Here is a 16,747-nt window from a genome sequence, read left to right as displayed (position 1 = left end):
ACATGGTTTATTATTATGGATGGTAAATTATAGTTTTTATTTATACCAAGTGGAGTATGGCCACCGTATTTCGTATCGTTATGGTCGTTCCGCTAGATGTTGTTTCACTTCTTCATACTAAGTGTAACAGTAGGCTTGATTTTGTTGTACATATAAGTCCCTGTGAATCGGTATGGATTGAAAGTGACTTCACACATTCGTAAAAGGTTTATTCTCAGTCGTGTCAACGGCTCTCCATCTTCATCTGTCTTTGATTTACTGAGTGAACTTCTCCATGGTTCTGCAAAAAATTACTCTTGAATATAAGTAATTTCCAAATGTTGGTGATAATAACATTACCATACTCAATGCCGATAATGAAATTGTAACAGCTTATATAGACCGTTTTGCTTGCTCCGGGCTTGAATCATTATCTCTCCTGTTAGGTGTTTTACTCATGGTAACAGCACGCTTCTCGACTATCTCTAACATCGTGCCAACTCCAAACTCTGGTAACATAGATACACAGATCCCAGATCATTGCGTAATATTTGTCACTTTTCACGCCGATTATTCAGACATCGCTAATCAACCAAGATAGTTTCGTTAACACTGTAAAAGGTACTGATTGATCTCTAATTACATTTCTCAATGATCCCGAAGAAGCTCTTGAAAAGTTTTCTTTGGTATTTCTAGAAGATGTTCCCGCTAACACAACTGCCGTCACATGCGGGAAACGTTCTAAGTTTCCCAGTGATTCTTCGGAAAGTAAATGTTTACAAACTAGAATAAAAAAACCCATGCAGAAGCACTTAAAGAAACATTTCAATGTACGCTTAGCTGCACGTGATACAAATTATTCTTACAATCTGAAAAAAATGCTAAAGAAGTCTAAACGACAGTACCAAACAAATGAAGTTGCATAATACAAACAGAATCCCAAGAACAATGAAAACTTCCACAATGCGTTCATTATTTGACTTAAGTCCAGTAATGCAATTGATAAAATCAGTTGCAACAACAAATCTATTAGTGATTATTCTAGCATAGCAAATTGTTCCTTTGCGTAGCAAGGTCCTTTGCATATACAACAGTAGTAAGACCTCTACATATCCCATTTCTTTATTCTCTTTCCCGTAGCTACTGATGAGGTATGCTTCCTAGCAGTAGCTCTGAAGCACACTAGTCCTGCCTAAAATAACATTTCTCGATTTCATTTGAAGCTTATTGCACCACTCATATCTCAAACACCTTGGATTATAGTGAAACACATTTTTAAAGCGTCATTTTTCCAAAATTGCTTGAAAAGCTGATTGTCCCTGTACATAAGAAAGGTAACAAATCCGAGGTGGTAACCTTCATCCCTATTCTTATTCTCGCGTTCATTAGTAAATTTCTGTAGAAATTATTTCGCAAGGGCTTAAATATGTATTGAAACATGTAATTTGTTGAAATATTGTCAATTTGGTTTTCGCGCTGGTAGTTCGTCAACCTTAGCTTTAATATTCCTAATACTTCGTCACTCGCCTAATATGTGCTTAATATGTGTTTAATATGGTTCGGTATATTTAGGATTTGCTAAAGTTTATGATACAACTAATCATACGATCGTTTTTAATTAGGTAGAAGCCCTGGCAATTACCCGTGCAGTACCAAAATTGCTCAAAAGTTAACTGGATGACAGAGCAAAAAAATTTTTTTCAGAAGGGATTTACTCTGGTACTGAAGTCAGTATTGAAGGTGTACCACAAGGCTCCAGGCTAAGTGCCTTACTATTCCCCATTAATCGTAATGATTTACCCACGTGTTTTAAATCTGTACAATGCGCACGATAAGCGGACAATACTACCATGTACTTGTGTGACAAACCTTTACCAACCTCAATATTTGGGCTAAACAAGAAGGTTGAACAGAGTATCGCTGGGTGTTTTTCCAATAATTTTAATTATCGGCCTTATCAAAGCTCTATTCTTTATTTTTCGAAGAAGCCAAAGAATACTAACCTACATGCCTTAGCTGACTTAGATGGCCATCACATTCACGTCTTCGATTCTGCATCACTTTCGGGTATCAAATTAGATGCTAATCTAAAGATTTTATGAAGACATTACCTTCATATAGCAGAAGCGTACATTAGGTAATAAAGCATTATTAAAAAAACAATTTTTTAAAGGACGTGTTATTAGCATATCACTAGTGATAGTGATAGCAGAGTGTTCCGAATTCCAGCCATGCCGGATCGGCGCATATTCATGCAAGAGCACCTATTGTGCTGATTACACTTACCGGGTCACTTTTTTCATAGCAGTGCCCCTTACGTGTTCTTGTGAACTTCGTTCTTTACTTTGTCACAATAATCCTTCACTGATTCATTTTAACGCACGCAGTCTACGAAATAATTACGAGGGGATAAATAATTTTGTATCGTCGCTTGATCATGATTTATCTCTTATTTGTGTTCCCGAAACGTCGCTTTCTAGCGATGATAGTAACGTGTATGGGTTCCATTCTCACTGTCCTGAATACTGTCGCCGTTTAAACAGTAGGCATGGTGGGGCTGCCATCTTTGTTTCTCCCCGCATCAGTTACACTCGCTGAAATGATTTAAACTTTCACGTCTATTCCTGCGAAATGATATGGGTGGAAACTAACGAGCCCTTCGAGGCATGCAGCACTAAAAGGTTTGTTCTCGGTTGTGATTATAGGTCACCAGGTTCTAGCGTTTGGGATTTCATCTATGCTCTTGATAACATACCTAACAAACTGCTGTAGGAAAATAAGAGTGTAATGTTTTTGGGAGATGTAAACATCAATCTATTCGATGTTAATTCTAACTTCTATATAGCCTACACTGACTGTTTCAGTGGCTAAGGCCTTGAATCCCTCATCAAATCGCCTACAAGATGTGGTGGTGAGGGTTCTAATTCACTAATTGATCAAGTTTTAACGAACCTAGACGTACCCATCATATTGGCGGGCGTTGTTAATACTGACCCCACTGATCACTTGCCGATTTTTGCAATCTTCAAAACATTTTTGCTAACATTGTCACCTCTTACTTCACTACAGTATTCGGCACAGATAAATTCATTTCTTCCATTAGCTCCCGTGACTGGTCAGATATGAATTTTATTGAAGACCCTATAGCGGCTCTTTATTTCTTCTGCAATTTATTCACTAAAGCAGTCAGTGCTTGATCTTGAACTTTGCGATGTAAAAATCGATTTAAACGCCCCAATAATCCTTGGATGTCAAATGGTCTGCTGAAGAGCTTGCGGAGAAAAGATCATTTGTATAAGACTAAAAAACAACCATTTAACTGTTCTCTAATAAATTGGTACAATACATACTGCAACGTTCTTAACCGGACTCCCAAAGAAGAGAAAAAGCCTTTACTATGAAATAGCGTTCTTGCAGATAAAAACAACCCTAAAAAGCAATGGCACTTGCTGAATGACCTTTTGAACAGTGAGCCGCCTAAGATTATATCTGAAATTGTACGCGACTATCTTACTTTTTGTCAGCCTGCTCATGCAGATAGCAAACGCTTTTTCTGATCATTTCGCAATGCCTGAGAGAAGCAAGCAAACAACCTCCCAGCCTAAAATAGACCGCCTGAGGCATTTATTTTTCCTTCATCTTGTTACGCCGCATGAAGTGCTTTCTATTACGCGTACTCTTAGTAACACAGGTCCAGGATTAGATGGTAATCCAGTGCGCCACCTAAAGCTAGTCGCTGATGCCATATGCGACCGCACCTGAGCGTAAAAATTAACGTGATCTTTATTTCTGGTGAATTTACACAATTGCTAGAACGTGCAAAGGTTATTCCAATTTTTAAGAAAGGTAATACAGACCTAATTTCCAATTAACCTCCAATTGAGATTCTTTCTCCCCTAAGTGAAATAATTGAAAACCTATTTTTGATAAGAATAAGCTAGTATTTGGAAAAATTCTATATAATGAAATCCTGCCAGTTCAGTTCTTGGTCTGGAAGCTCCACTGACTGAGCTCTGCTTTGCTTCAATGATTTTAATAATAGCCTTGACAATAATGAATTCGTTGGTTCCGTTTTCTTAGACCTTACTAAGGTATTTCATACTATTAATCACATGATTTTATTTCGTAAACTTCAAGCATATGGAATAAATAGCAATGCCCTAGACTTCCTAATAAGGTATTTGTTTGATAGGGAATTTATTTTTATACGTGTGAAACTTTTTCCCGTTCTAAAAAACTTAACCAAGGGGCACCACAGGGCTCAATACTGGGGCCTTTGCTTTTTTCTGTTTACATCATTAATATGCCAGACGTAACAGACTTAAGTCATTACGTTCTATATGCTCACGACACAACTATACCTATAGCTGATAACTGCATCTCTTCTCAAGTTATCAAACTAAATAAGACTCTTGACCACCTAATGAAATGGTGCAATGACAACGATCCAGTCAGTGATCCATCTAAAACGAAATTTTTAGTTTTCCATTAGCACAATAAGTCACTAATTATTGCGCCTTCGTTAACCTTAGGCAATCATTTTATTCCCATTAGCGGCTCCGTTTCATTTCTAGGTGTTATCTTAGACAGCCATCTGAGCCTCAACCATAAGCTACAATTTTATAAACACCTTCCACAACTCGAAAAGAAATGCTTCATTTGGAATTAAAGCAGTGACAAAAACTAGACCTTTCCTATCAATCTTTGCTCTCATTTTGCTTGATCATGTATGTATCCTTACAGCCATATCAATTACACCATAACTACTTACGGTAACACCTGCTATTCCCTGTTCAACACCTAAAAACCATGTTCTTTGCTTTATTTCTAACAGCTCTCGAGTAAATAGTACTAAATACTCACAGCTACTTGTGTATTGCCCCTTCACATAATTATCATGTTTTTCGGGTTATTCAAGAATGAGCTGACATACATTAAATACTATTCGCTCTAATTCCCAGAAGAATGTTAGCGCTACTCGCTTTGCTCAGAACAATAATGTTTACCATGCCGAAGCATCTAATTGTTCTGAAAAAGGACAGCTTCACTCTGCGCCATTCTTCCTTATCTGATGGACAGATTGTTTTTCTTTTCTATGTTTGAAATTACTAGAAAAATACCTTTTGAATGTGTGCGCTCATCAGATATGTGTTCACCTATGGCAGTTTTTTTTTCTAATGGTGTCTTTAAATCAATTTTAGGGAATAGCGATGCAACTTTTTGCAATATGTAAATTCACTTGTGTAATTATCCCAGAATGAAATGTCTGGCTTTGTATATGAGACCATTTCTTTACCGACACTCTTATGGTGTCGTTCTTGGCCGTGCATTATTTGATCATTTTTCTTTACTTATTTGTAGGGTAGAATTTCGTTTTCTATAGTCATGCCTGAAGTTTATTTTCCTGCTCGATAGTAATTTGTTCCTATCAATTAGGCCTAGGGGTCCCTGTACCGTAGCCTGAACTTGGGAACCTCTTAAGCAGATTCTCTTTCTTTAAGCATGTTAAGATAACTCAAACAAATTGTACACTGATACTCGAATAAAGACAAAAATATTCTTTGCAGTAAAATGCCCTAGCATAATCTGCAGTCATACACAGACCAAGGACTTCCAGCTGCGTGGTTGATGAGGCCTGATGCTGTAATTAGAAGACCCGTCTGATTCCTTTCATTGGCAGAATAGGGTTGCAGGAGCGCCTTGGACGCTGCTGTGTTATGTGGCATCTAAGAATACGTGAAACTATTGTAGGAATCTTGACAAAAAAATGTTTGAGCCGGTAAGACTAGTACCGAAGGAGACCGTTGAAATTATTTTGATTTCAAGAGCGTGAGAGAAACGGGAAATATGCATTTGTTGGGATCTCTGGAAGGCGCAACGAAAATCTTAGTTTTCAGAACCAGCAGCGGTTACAAAAATGGCCTCTAACTTTTATAACTTTAACGCGAGGGAGATGATGCGGCGAAACAGCCTATTTTAAAGCGTTTGGCCATCTGATGCGATGCCCAGATCCTGAACATGATGCAGACCAGTCTGATCTGCTTGCAATCTCAAGGGCCATTGATATGCTTTGGTAAGGAAAGCATGAGGTTGCGACGCACGTGGTTAGGTTGGCATGGACCGGCGAGCAAAAAAATGGAACGTTCCAGTTGCACCAATAAACTAGGTGGCCCATTGAGGATTGCGCATGCGCAAAACACACACGAGATTACAGTTGATCGATATAATTGCAGTGCTGGCGTCGGGTGACTGCCGGCTCCCCCAGAAGGGTGAGGGCACATGTGCCACGTTCTAGAAGACAAATTGCGTTTTTATCATTGTAATTTAGCTGCCAAGTGCTAAGGCAGGCGAATGCTGACAATCACCGCCAAGTGCACCTGTCGTGGCACCCGTTCTCCTTGCAGAGCACTGGTCATTCAGGTACAGTCACTTTGTCCTTAAACCAGAGCTTTCTTTCGGATGCTATGGATTTGCAACCATAATGGCAAATGGAAGAACGCTAACATAATCCTAATCCACAAGAAAGGGTACGCCAAAGACTTGAAAAATTATAGACCGATCGGCTTACTGTCCGTTGCCTACAAACTATTTACTAAGGTAATCGCAAATAGAGTCAGGAACACCGTAGACTTCTGTCAAGCAAAGGACCAGGCAGGATTCCGTAAAGGCTACCAAACAATAGACCATATTCACACTATCAATCAGGTGATAGAGAAATGTGCGGAATATAACCAACCCTTATATATAGCTTTCATTGATTACGAGAAAGCGTTTGATTCTGTCGAAACCTCAGCAGTCATAGAGACATTACGGAATCAGGGCGTAGACGAGCCATATGTAAAAGTACTGAAAGATATCTATAGCGGCTCCACAGCCACCATAGTCCTCCATAAAGCAAGCAACAAAATCCCAATTAAGAAAGGCGTCAGGCAGGGAGATACGATATCTCCAATGCTATTCACAGCGTGTTTACAGGAGGTATTCAGAGACCTGGATTGGGAAGAATTGGGCATAAAAGTTAATGGAGAATACCTTAGTAACTTGCGATTCGCTGATGATATTGCCTTGCTTAGTAACTCAGGGGACCAATTGCAATGCATGCTCACTGACCTGGAGAGGCAAAGCAGGAGAGTGGGTATAAAAATTAATCTGCAGAAAACTAAAGTAATGTTTAACAGTCTCGGAAGGGAACAGCAGTTTACAAAGAAGAATGATAGGTGTAACGTTAAGGGATAAGAAAAGAGCAGATTGGGTGAGGGAACAATCGCGAGGTAATGACATCTTAGTTGAAATCAAGAAAAAGAAATGGGCATGGGCAGGACATGTAATGAGGAGGGAAGATAACCGATGGTCATTAAGGGTTACGGACTGGATCCCAAGGGAAGGGAAGCGTAGCAGGGGGCGGCAGAAAGTTAGGTGGGCGGGTGAGATTAAGAAGTTTGCAGGCATGGCATGGCCACAATTAGTACATGACCGGGGTTGTTGGAGAAGTATGGGAGAGGCCTTTGCCCTGCAGTGGGCGTAACCAGGCTGATGATGATGATGATGATGATGATGATGATGATGATGATGATGATGATGATGATGATGATGATGATGATGATGATGATGATGGCATGTCATGTTCGCCGGATAACTTCAATCGACAAATCTGACGTGGCACTCAGAGCACTCTTTAGGCTTGCACGAAGTTGCGGATCAAGACCCATGATTATATTCTGCAGGGACCAACGTCATCAACGCAGCTGAATTTTGGAATTCGGGAGCTGAGCGAAATAGGGGACCAACGTACGCAATTGAACATAGCGCGTGGCTTATCTCACGACTAACGTCATTCCACACGCATATGACGTTGGTGCGTTATGCCCCCATCAAGATGTGTTGAAAAATAAAGGAGCTTGTAATAAGACTCAAATATAAAACGTTCCATAAAAATTCTTATACGCAGAGAAAACCTGTTCAATACTACTATTTTCATTCTTGGAGACGTGCACAATGCCTTTCAGGAATTCGCTCTTTTAGAAAGGTTGCATACTTTGCGAGCTATTCGAAAGGCATCACCTTCCAATTCATCTCTCTATCATTTCCTGTGTTCTTAGAAAGCGTTACTTGCACTGACTTTGTGTTGGCAAAGAAACGTCGCGATAGGTACAGAGTATCGTTAGTAAACATCGCTGCTAGAGAGGCTCGCGTAGCGCAGAAACTTATTCATTATTAAGTTGTCTTATAACCTATGATGAAGCAAGACAGCTGCATTCAGGTATACTCTCGCATAGTGAAATATCGGGCACTTCTTAATACCACATTATTTGTTGCTGCCAAAGCACATTGCAAATATAATAAACGGTATTATTTATATTTCGCAACAGCCTGCGGCACCAGCTCTGCTGCTCAGACATTATCTATGCAAAAACGTGCTCCTGGTCAGACTTTGTACACGGTGATAAAGTGTGGTCGGCGAAGCGGACGTCATACTGCCGCGGTTGTTTTTCGCACAATGCTGAGCCCACAGACAAAGGTACGCGCGTAGACTTTGTATCATGACCTTGACGTTATCTCACGCCGCTGATCGGCGCCCCAGTTTTTCTGTACTTTCCGCATTACTCATTATGGCTGATAAACCTTGAACGTCTGCGTCTGGCACGAGGCAATATCAGGATTGGACGTCCGCTTTGCTTCGTATAAATAAGCGCTGCAAGGATTGTTCTCTCACTGCCCTGCGACCAGACAACTGCACATATTCCTACTTCACCCCGACAAAGGTAAATATAAGTGAAATACCCACAATTTTATTTGAGTAATATATGATGGTAAAGACAGTTTCTTGTGTGATTTTGTTACGTTGCTATAGGATAGGGAATTTAAAAAAATCAGTCATTATCAAGGTTCCGGCCGCATCATTAATCTCTATACTCGGTTTTTTACATAACAGGCAACGCTGCCGAAGGTACGCATGTCGCCTGTTCATGGAAGTCTCGCTGAGCGCATCTCATAGTGCGTTTGATTTAGACTGGCGCCTCTTCGGGATAGGTAATCGGGTTCACCTACGCCTCGAAAAAAGACTGACATCTGGGCCCTCCGAATTGGTTTAGCTTAAGCTTGTGTGTACATATCACTTGGGTAAACTTGGGGTCACTTATGAGTCGACCGAGTCAGGCTTAGAGTCAGGCTAGAGTCTGAGTGAGACCGAATGAGTGCAACTTTGATTAGCTTGTAACCTGGCTGAACAGAAATTCTGTAAATAAGTTTGACGGAGCACTCAGAAAAAAAATTCCAACAGAATCAAAGTTGGATGCAAACTTTGTAAGCGATAGCTTTGTAATAAGCCCCGAGCAAATCATGCTAGGTTGCACTCCGCCTGCTCATTTTGCAATACCTCGTTAATCAGGTCCTGTTGATATTATCATTATTGTTATTCACTGCTTACGCTGAGCCGAAGCATAGTTAAATTATGTGGAACTGGAACCGAATAGTTTTGGGTTTTGGAACTCATTGAATACAACATGAGTGTTGTGAGAGAAAAGAAATACCTAACGTAGCCGGTGCCAAACATTACAGCCATGGTAAGCGTTATGCGTGTGTGGTTGTGTACACTGGAGAACAGTTCGCACTCGCGCGGTAAGGGAGCACTATCGTTTGTTATTTTTTTTCTAACCCTTCTATCGAAAACAACATTAGCGTGAAATACAGATACGCGAAAGGGTTGAGTGCTGTTTGTAGGCGAAGAGCACTCGGAAAGACTCGCACACAGGACACGATGAAGGGCATGCAATGCACATCTGTTTAGTACCTCTGTACACTTCACAGGAACATGGTAACACAATTGTTCACCTCATAGCTTGCGTCTTCACACTTTGGTACAAGGGGTATACACCCTTTGTTCTCAGGTGCTCACACAACTTACTGGATTGAATAGACAAAATTCATTGTCAATGACGTAAGTTTAGCTTCACATTCACTTTCTCTATTAAATCATTCACATTATATTATATTCACATTAAATCCTGCGTTGAATACAAACTGGCTAAAAAATTGGGTGTCCAAGACTTGAACAAGCGGCAACTAGCATAGGCTCATAAGTACAGAAACGGCCGTACTCATTCAGACCCACTCAGACTAACATGCACGGAAGCACACACGGGGAGTGGGTATGATTTAGCTTCACACTGAATATGTAGTATATGTAGTACAGAATATGCATGTAATATGTACTACAAAGTATTCACTAAGGTAATTGCAAATAAAATCAGGAACACCTTAGACTTCAGTCAACCAAAGAACCAGGCAGGATAACGTAAAGGCTACTCAACAATAGACCATATTCACACTATCAATCAGGTGATAGAGAAATTTGCGGAATATAACCAACCCTTACATATAGCTTTCATTGATAACGAGAAAGCGTTTGATTCAGTGGGAACCTCAGCAGTCATGGAGGCATTGCGGAATCACAGTGCAGACGAGCCGTATGTAAAAATACTGAAAGGTATATATAGTGGCTCCACAGCCACCGTAGTCCTCCACAAAGAAAGCAACAAAATCCCAATAGAGAATGGCGTCAGGCAGGGAGATACGATCTCTCTAATGCTATTCACAGCATGTTTACCGGAGCTATTCAGAGGCCTGGATTGGGAAGAATTGGGGATCAGAGTTAACGGAGCATACCTTAGTACCTTGCGATTCGCTGATGATATTGCCTTGCTTAGTAACTCAGGGGACCAACTGCAATGCATGCTCACTGGAGAGGCAAAGCCGAAGGGTGGGCTTAAACATTAATCTGTAGAAAAATAAAGTAATGTTTAACAGTCTCGGATGAGAACCGCAGTTTACGATAGGTAGTGAGGCACTGGAAGTGGTAAGGGAATACATCTGCTTAAGACACGTAGTGATGCGGATACGGATCGTGAGACTGAAATAGTCAGAAGAATAAGAATGGATTGTGGTGCGTTTGGCAGGCATTGTCAGATCATGAACAGCAGGTTGCCATTATCCCTCAAGAGGAAAGTGTGTAACAGCTTTGTCTTACCAGTACTCTTGTGTGGGGCAGAAACCTGGAGGCTTACGAAAAGGGTTCTACTTAAATTGAGGACGATGCAACGAGCTACGGAAAGAAAAATGATAGGTGTAACAAGGGATAAGAAAAGAGCAGATTGGGTGAGGGAACAAACGCGAGCGAATGATACCTTAGTTGAAATCAACAAAAATAAATGGGCATGGGCAGGACATGTAATGAGGAGGGAAGATAACCGATGGTCATTAAGGGTTACCGACTGGATTTCAAGGGTAGGGAAGCGTAGCAGAAGGCGGTAGAAAGTTAGGTGGGCGGATGAGATTAAGAAGCCTGTAAGGACAACATGACCACAATTAGCACGTTACCGGGGTAGTTGGAGAAGTATGGGAGAGGCCTTTGCCCTGCAGTGGGCGTATCCAGGCTCATTATGATGATGATGATGATGATGAACATGTAGGTGTAAGGGTGAGGAAGCATGCATAGCTGCTGGTAGGTGTTAGTCCATCAGTGTGTCAGCGAGTATCAGTGTTGACAATGATGCGTATTTACATGAGTGGATGGATTCCAGATATATGGACGTGAGTTTGCATACGAGTGAACATCAGTAAATGTTAGTGGACGTTATCAGAAGCGTGAATGAGTAAGTGTGAATGTGAGCATAAACGTGCACAAAGGAGTGTGTGGCGATTCGTGTGAGTAGACATGAGTGTGAGCGCTACCTTGAAGGACGCTCTGATCTTGCCCTGAATCAGGGACTCTTCCGTTAGCAGGTGCTTCAGATGAGTTAGATAACGATGAGTTCAAATTAGGTGATTAAGTGTGCCATTATATATTGTTAAATGAATTGTGACGCCGAACCCGTGATACCTTCAGTGAAACTGTTTGCAATTTTGTGTATCTGAGGGAAATCGAGTGTGTGAGTCCGAGGGTATAGGTGGCTGAGTGAGTCTTGAAAGTCTGGACAACAGTAGCCAGGCTGAATATATATAACATTATATAGTTTTAGTGAGCGTGAATTTGAGATTAGATGCTAGTAGATGCTACTGAGTAGATTATAGTGTATGCGACAGAGTATAAATATATTTAAATCTTCTGAGCGTCAAGGAAAAACTATATAATTTGTGAGACTGAACGAGTTTCGGTTAGCTTGACGATCTATGTAGGGGGAGATGGGGGCGGGAGGGCGTGAAGGGGGGCTCTTTGTATAGAACTGCTTCATATATTACAACTGCAAAACGTGGTTGTAATAGCTACGTCAAATTAAAAATATATGGAGATTCCTGCGGCCACTATGCAATGTGTTATGTTTTTTGGGCACGAGCGCAAGATGGTATTTGTGGTCACTGGTCCCAAATACTTGCCACTCCGTAGTTTGGTTCCAGAAGAAGTTCAGATCTGCAAAATTTCGTAGGAAAAGAATCATTATATTTTTGCGACATAAAAGAGATAGATCTACTTTTATATTGATTTATCCGATGCAGATCTATATTTACTTTTAAATGTAACATGCTGTTTTTAGTCGCCAATGCAAGTAGTCAGATAAATAGCTATAGCTTTCGTAACATTTGTGGCTCTACATGAACGGGAAAATCGAACTTTAGGTGGGGGCCCGTCAGCACCTTCGAGACAGTCTTGTGGGGCAAGGTAGCCTAATACCATGAAACGATACACCGAAGCGCTTGTAAAAAAATGAAATCTCGTTTGCCTTCCAATTGGCTTCTGTGGCAGGGTGTGACCTTATCACTGGGCTAATTTAGCGAACCACACCGCCAACTTTCACAAAATAGGGAAAAAGGTTTATGTCTTGACGAAACAGCTTTCTTCTTTGTACAGAAGAGACGTGCTCTGCGTTTGACCCCTGCACACATTCAGCCTGGGAACGAAAAATAAAACTAGCGTTAATGTAGCCTATAATTGATCAGTGCTGGAACGTGAATGTGTTCTTTGTTTTCTTCCGACAGACAGTGATTTCGCGATGAAGGCATTCGGGATCACCGTGTGCTTCGGACTTTTCGTAGCAGCATGTGAGTAGAAATTCGTATATTTTATTTGAAATTTTTATAGGACTGAGAACAATCCAAAGCATATCTCAATTCGAACGAAAACAGCTGAGCGGCCATATACATATGCGATAGAGATATATTATGTTTTTTGAGACAGGCTTCTTGCGGACTAACCGTCTAACGGGTAGAAATTAAACCCAAAGTATTAAGTTGTTTGGCTTATATAACATCTGTTTAGCATAAAATACAGGCAGCTTTCACACGCTTTTGCAAATACGCCGAAAACATCGAATAAGGGCGCAGGCTTCATACTAAGAAAACGGTGAAATGCCCTTCTAACATGTAATATTTACACGTGCCTCTATTTTACGCAGTGCGGCACATGCAACTAGTAGGCTAAAATTTACCAAAGCATAATTTGCACGAATGACATGACAGCGTATGTTACCAATAAAAGTTATGTTCTGCAGGTTTACGGGCCAGACCCACAATCTGAGCACGAGATATACTGTAGTTGAGGACACAGGAATATTTTGACCACATTGGGTTCGTTACCATGCATGAAATGCGCGGAATATGGACGCTTTACATCTAAATGCGGACACTCCGGCCGTGATTCCATCCTGTGTCTTCGGGCTTAGCCATGAAACGGCTAAACCACTAATCCACCACGACGTGTATATCTCAAGTAAACTAGGTGATGCCGGCGAACCTATATGCCTACTCTCCCAATTTCAGGTTTGCGAAATTATGACAAAGTCATTGTCATGATACCCATGATGAAGCGTAATTTGTGCGATAGTGTGGCAGTCATTTGCTTCCACAGTACGTACGCCAGAGCCCCACCAGTGAGACACGGCTTCCCCGTGACATTTCATACTTTCATCTAAACAAAAATTCATTAGATTGTTTTGCTTATACAGCAAAGTAGTGAATAGCGTTGTTGATGACGTGGGCACTTGAGTTGCCTGTAGGAGTGAAAGAAAGTACTAGAGATGAGTTTGGAAATTATAAACTCAACAAAATCATGTCATTGCTGAGACAATGAAGGCCACGTGTTTAAGGAAAATGGATTTGTCATGCCTGGGCTGCGTTAGCACTGGCATTCCGACTCCTTCATCCGCTTGTTCAGTCCCCGAAGATGTTCACGGATCGCCCAGCTCACACTGGCACACACATTACACTGCCTGGCGGTGGCTTGCGAAGGTTTAAAACTTGCAGTTAAATTATTTTGTAAAATTCCCGGCCTCGTCGTAAAGATGTCTGTCACGCAGGCGTGTGGGCTTAGCAATCACAATACCTTGACAATTGAAGAGATCGCCAAGTCATTCGTTTAGATGTAGTGGTGAAATTGCCGATTAATTAGAGATTGATTAAATAAAATGTAATCTTTCGTGATTTGAAAGCAAAAGCATTACAGCTGCTACTTTCTTTGCCCCTTTGCAGGTGCAGCCACACTGTAAGTATACAGGAATCCTGCTTGGTCATCCATTCAAATTTTGGATTCGGTGAAACTTTCTACAAATTTACAAAATTTTCATTTCTAATTGAACAAGCTTCTTTCCTTTATTTCATTACAAAAGGTGGGTGAAGACATTTTTGTTTAATTTTCTTTTCAGTGAGTCCCTGGAAAGTGAGCATGCACTTCAGCAAACCGAGCAAGGTACTGTCCATATCTTTATTTTGAAAATGTCATACTTACGATCTTTATAATGCTGACGTACTTGCTTCAGGATTCCCGCTAAATTTACATAGCAGAAAGATATACTCAAGTATCAAAAACCAGGCAGTCCGTTCTGCCATAATTCAAGAAAGATTATACTACGAACATTACGGTTTTGTTTTGTTGCTCGTAAGGCGGGAAACGTAACTAAAAAAAACCTGTTTATTTATTCAAATCTTCACTGACTGAATTGCAGTAACGGATAGATAATAATATTTTGGACAAATATAATCACATAGTAACATGGTGTCGCAAAAAAGTTAGTCGAATAAATGTGGACTGCTATGTTCCTTTATCCTGTTTGCGAGAAGATACGGCAACGTTTCTCATAAAGGAAATCCATTTTAGATATCCTACATCGTACAGTAGAGATACAAAAGCCATAATTTATTGGTCGCCTTGTTTAAGGAATTTAGTGTTCTCTTGTGCAAGGTTAGGTGAGGGTTGACCTTTTCTTCCGTCTCCAGGCGTTGTGTATGACACGCTGGCTCTTTAGGTTGTGGAACGTCTTGCAACAATTTCCATCAAATATGTAACCACTACTTTCATGTCCTATCTTCCATAGACAAAAAGCTCCAGGCTTCTGTCATCCTGCTTTGCGAATCAGTGGACAGATGGATTGAAACTAACAAGGGGTTAGAGCCGACAAAGTTGCAGCAGCGTCTCGAGAGGCTAGTGGACGAGGCTGTCAAAGAAAACAAAGCACTGGACGTCCTAGAGGACGAGGACGACGCGGACGATGACAGTAATGCCGTGGTCGAGTATGGACTCGGCAAGAAGTTGAAGAAGTGGAGGAAGAAGGCGAAGAAGGCCCTCGTCGACGCTGCGAAGGTGGTCGCTATAAACAAGGTGGTCGGTGCCGCAGCTGGCGCTCTTGGATGAAGAATGCGAAGTTTGCAGCGGCGGCCGAGAAAGGATCGAAAGCTTTGAAAGGCATTGCCTTAGGTCAGCAAAGACTAAGGTCGTAGTGTGATATTGATAATGAATGAAAATAATTTATCTATTAAAATCCTTTTCGTTGTTGAAAGATAAACACGTATCTTCTATTTTTGCTTTCGTTCGAACAGCGTTCGACGAGGGAGAAAATAAAACCCAATAATTTGCGTACAAGACATTATTCAGCGTTGCATACATCTCACTATTGTGCTAGGCCTATATCGGGCATAGCTTTGAAGTTGCACTAAAACTTTAGAAATTTTCCGTGCCAGCTAGACAATTCAAGTCTTTCAACTAAATTATCCTATGGAGTGGACATGCCCTCCACAATAAAGCACTGTCCGTGACTGACTAACTGAATTCATAATTACGTTGCACTGAGTTATACACTGGCAAAACGACGACGAGGAAGGCAAGAAGGACGGAGACGGATGAAGCACGAACTACCAACTCTTTCTATTTGTTAAAAAGCACATAAAAGTCTGCCCTCCTTGCCGCGCCCCTTTTTTCAGTTTGTATATCGAGCGTTCTCTAACAAAATTAAAGAGTTAGTTCTTTGCCCTTCGTCCGTTGACGTCCTTCTTCCCTTCCTCGTCATCGTTTTGTCATTGTAATGCTCACTGCAACTAAATTATGGGCGTATACTAACAAGCCACTTGCATCAGTTTACATAGCACGACTAATTAAAAGCTTAACAATTATTTTTACACAATATTTTGCGGCATATATCGAAATTTAGGAATTATAAGCAATGAATTTGCAAAGAATATTGGTTAGGACAAAATTCTGAGTATGGTACCTGTTTTTAAAAATGCACTGTCAAACTAGCGGTAAAGACTACCCTGCTGTCCGGCAACAGTGACTTCCTGCCGAGAAACCGCTGCCGAGAAACCGCTGCCGAGAAATCTCTGTTTGAAACCTTCGATCACAAAATGAATTTGAGCACCAATGCATTTCATCACACGCATACTAAACGATCGCCTCTGAACTGGTGTCACCTTGAGAAATAGTTCCAAGGGGATACGCCTTGCTACCTTCCCGGTTACGATTCGTAGATTGCAATGTGTGGCGTAATCATGTATTACTTTTTTAGTG

General features: G+C 40.9%; 1 long non-coding RNA gene across 2 annotated transcripts; it reads left to right on the top strand.

Annotated features, from left to right (window-relative positions):
* The first annotated feature begins 8,578 nt into the window (after positions 1 to 8,578).
* LOC142572901 (uncharacterized) lies at positions 8,579 to 16,003 on the top strand. Of its 2 annotated transcripts, none has more exons than XR_012826161.1 (4): positions 8,579 to 8,741; positions 12,952 to 14,501; positions 14,613 to 14,656; positions 15,282 to 16,003. It is a non-coding gene; the product is annotated as an uncharacterized LOC142572901 (long non-coding RNA). The 2 variants fall into 2 exon arrangements; XR_012826160.1 differs by having other exon boundaries at positions 8,580 to 8,741; positions 12,952 to 14,452.
* Positions 16,004 to 16,747: the final 744 nt, after the last annotated feature.

The sequence above is a fragment of the Dermacentor variabilis genome, chromosome 2 (assembly GCF_050947875.1).
Source record: "Dermacentor variabilis isolate Ectoservices chromosome 2, ASM5094787v1, whole genome shotgun sequence".
Taxonomy (NCBI): domain Eukaryota; kingdom Metazoa; phylum Arthropoda; class Arachnida; order Ixodida; family Ixodidae; genus Dermacentor; species Dermacentor variabilis.
Note: the sequence above shows the minus strand (reverse complement) of the source record. Positions and strands in the feature narration are given on the sequence as shown.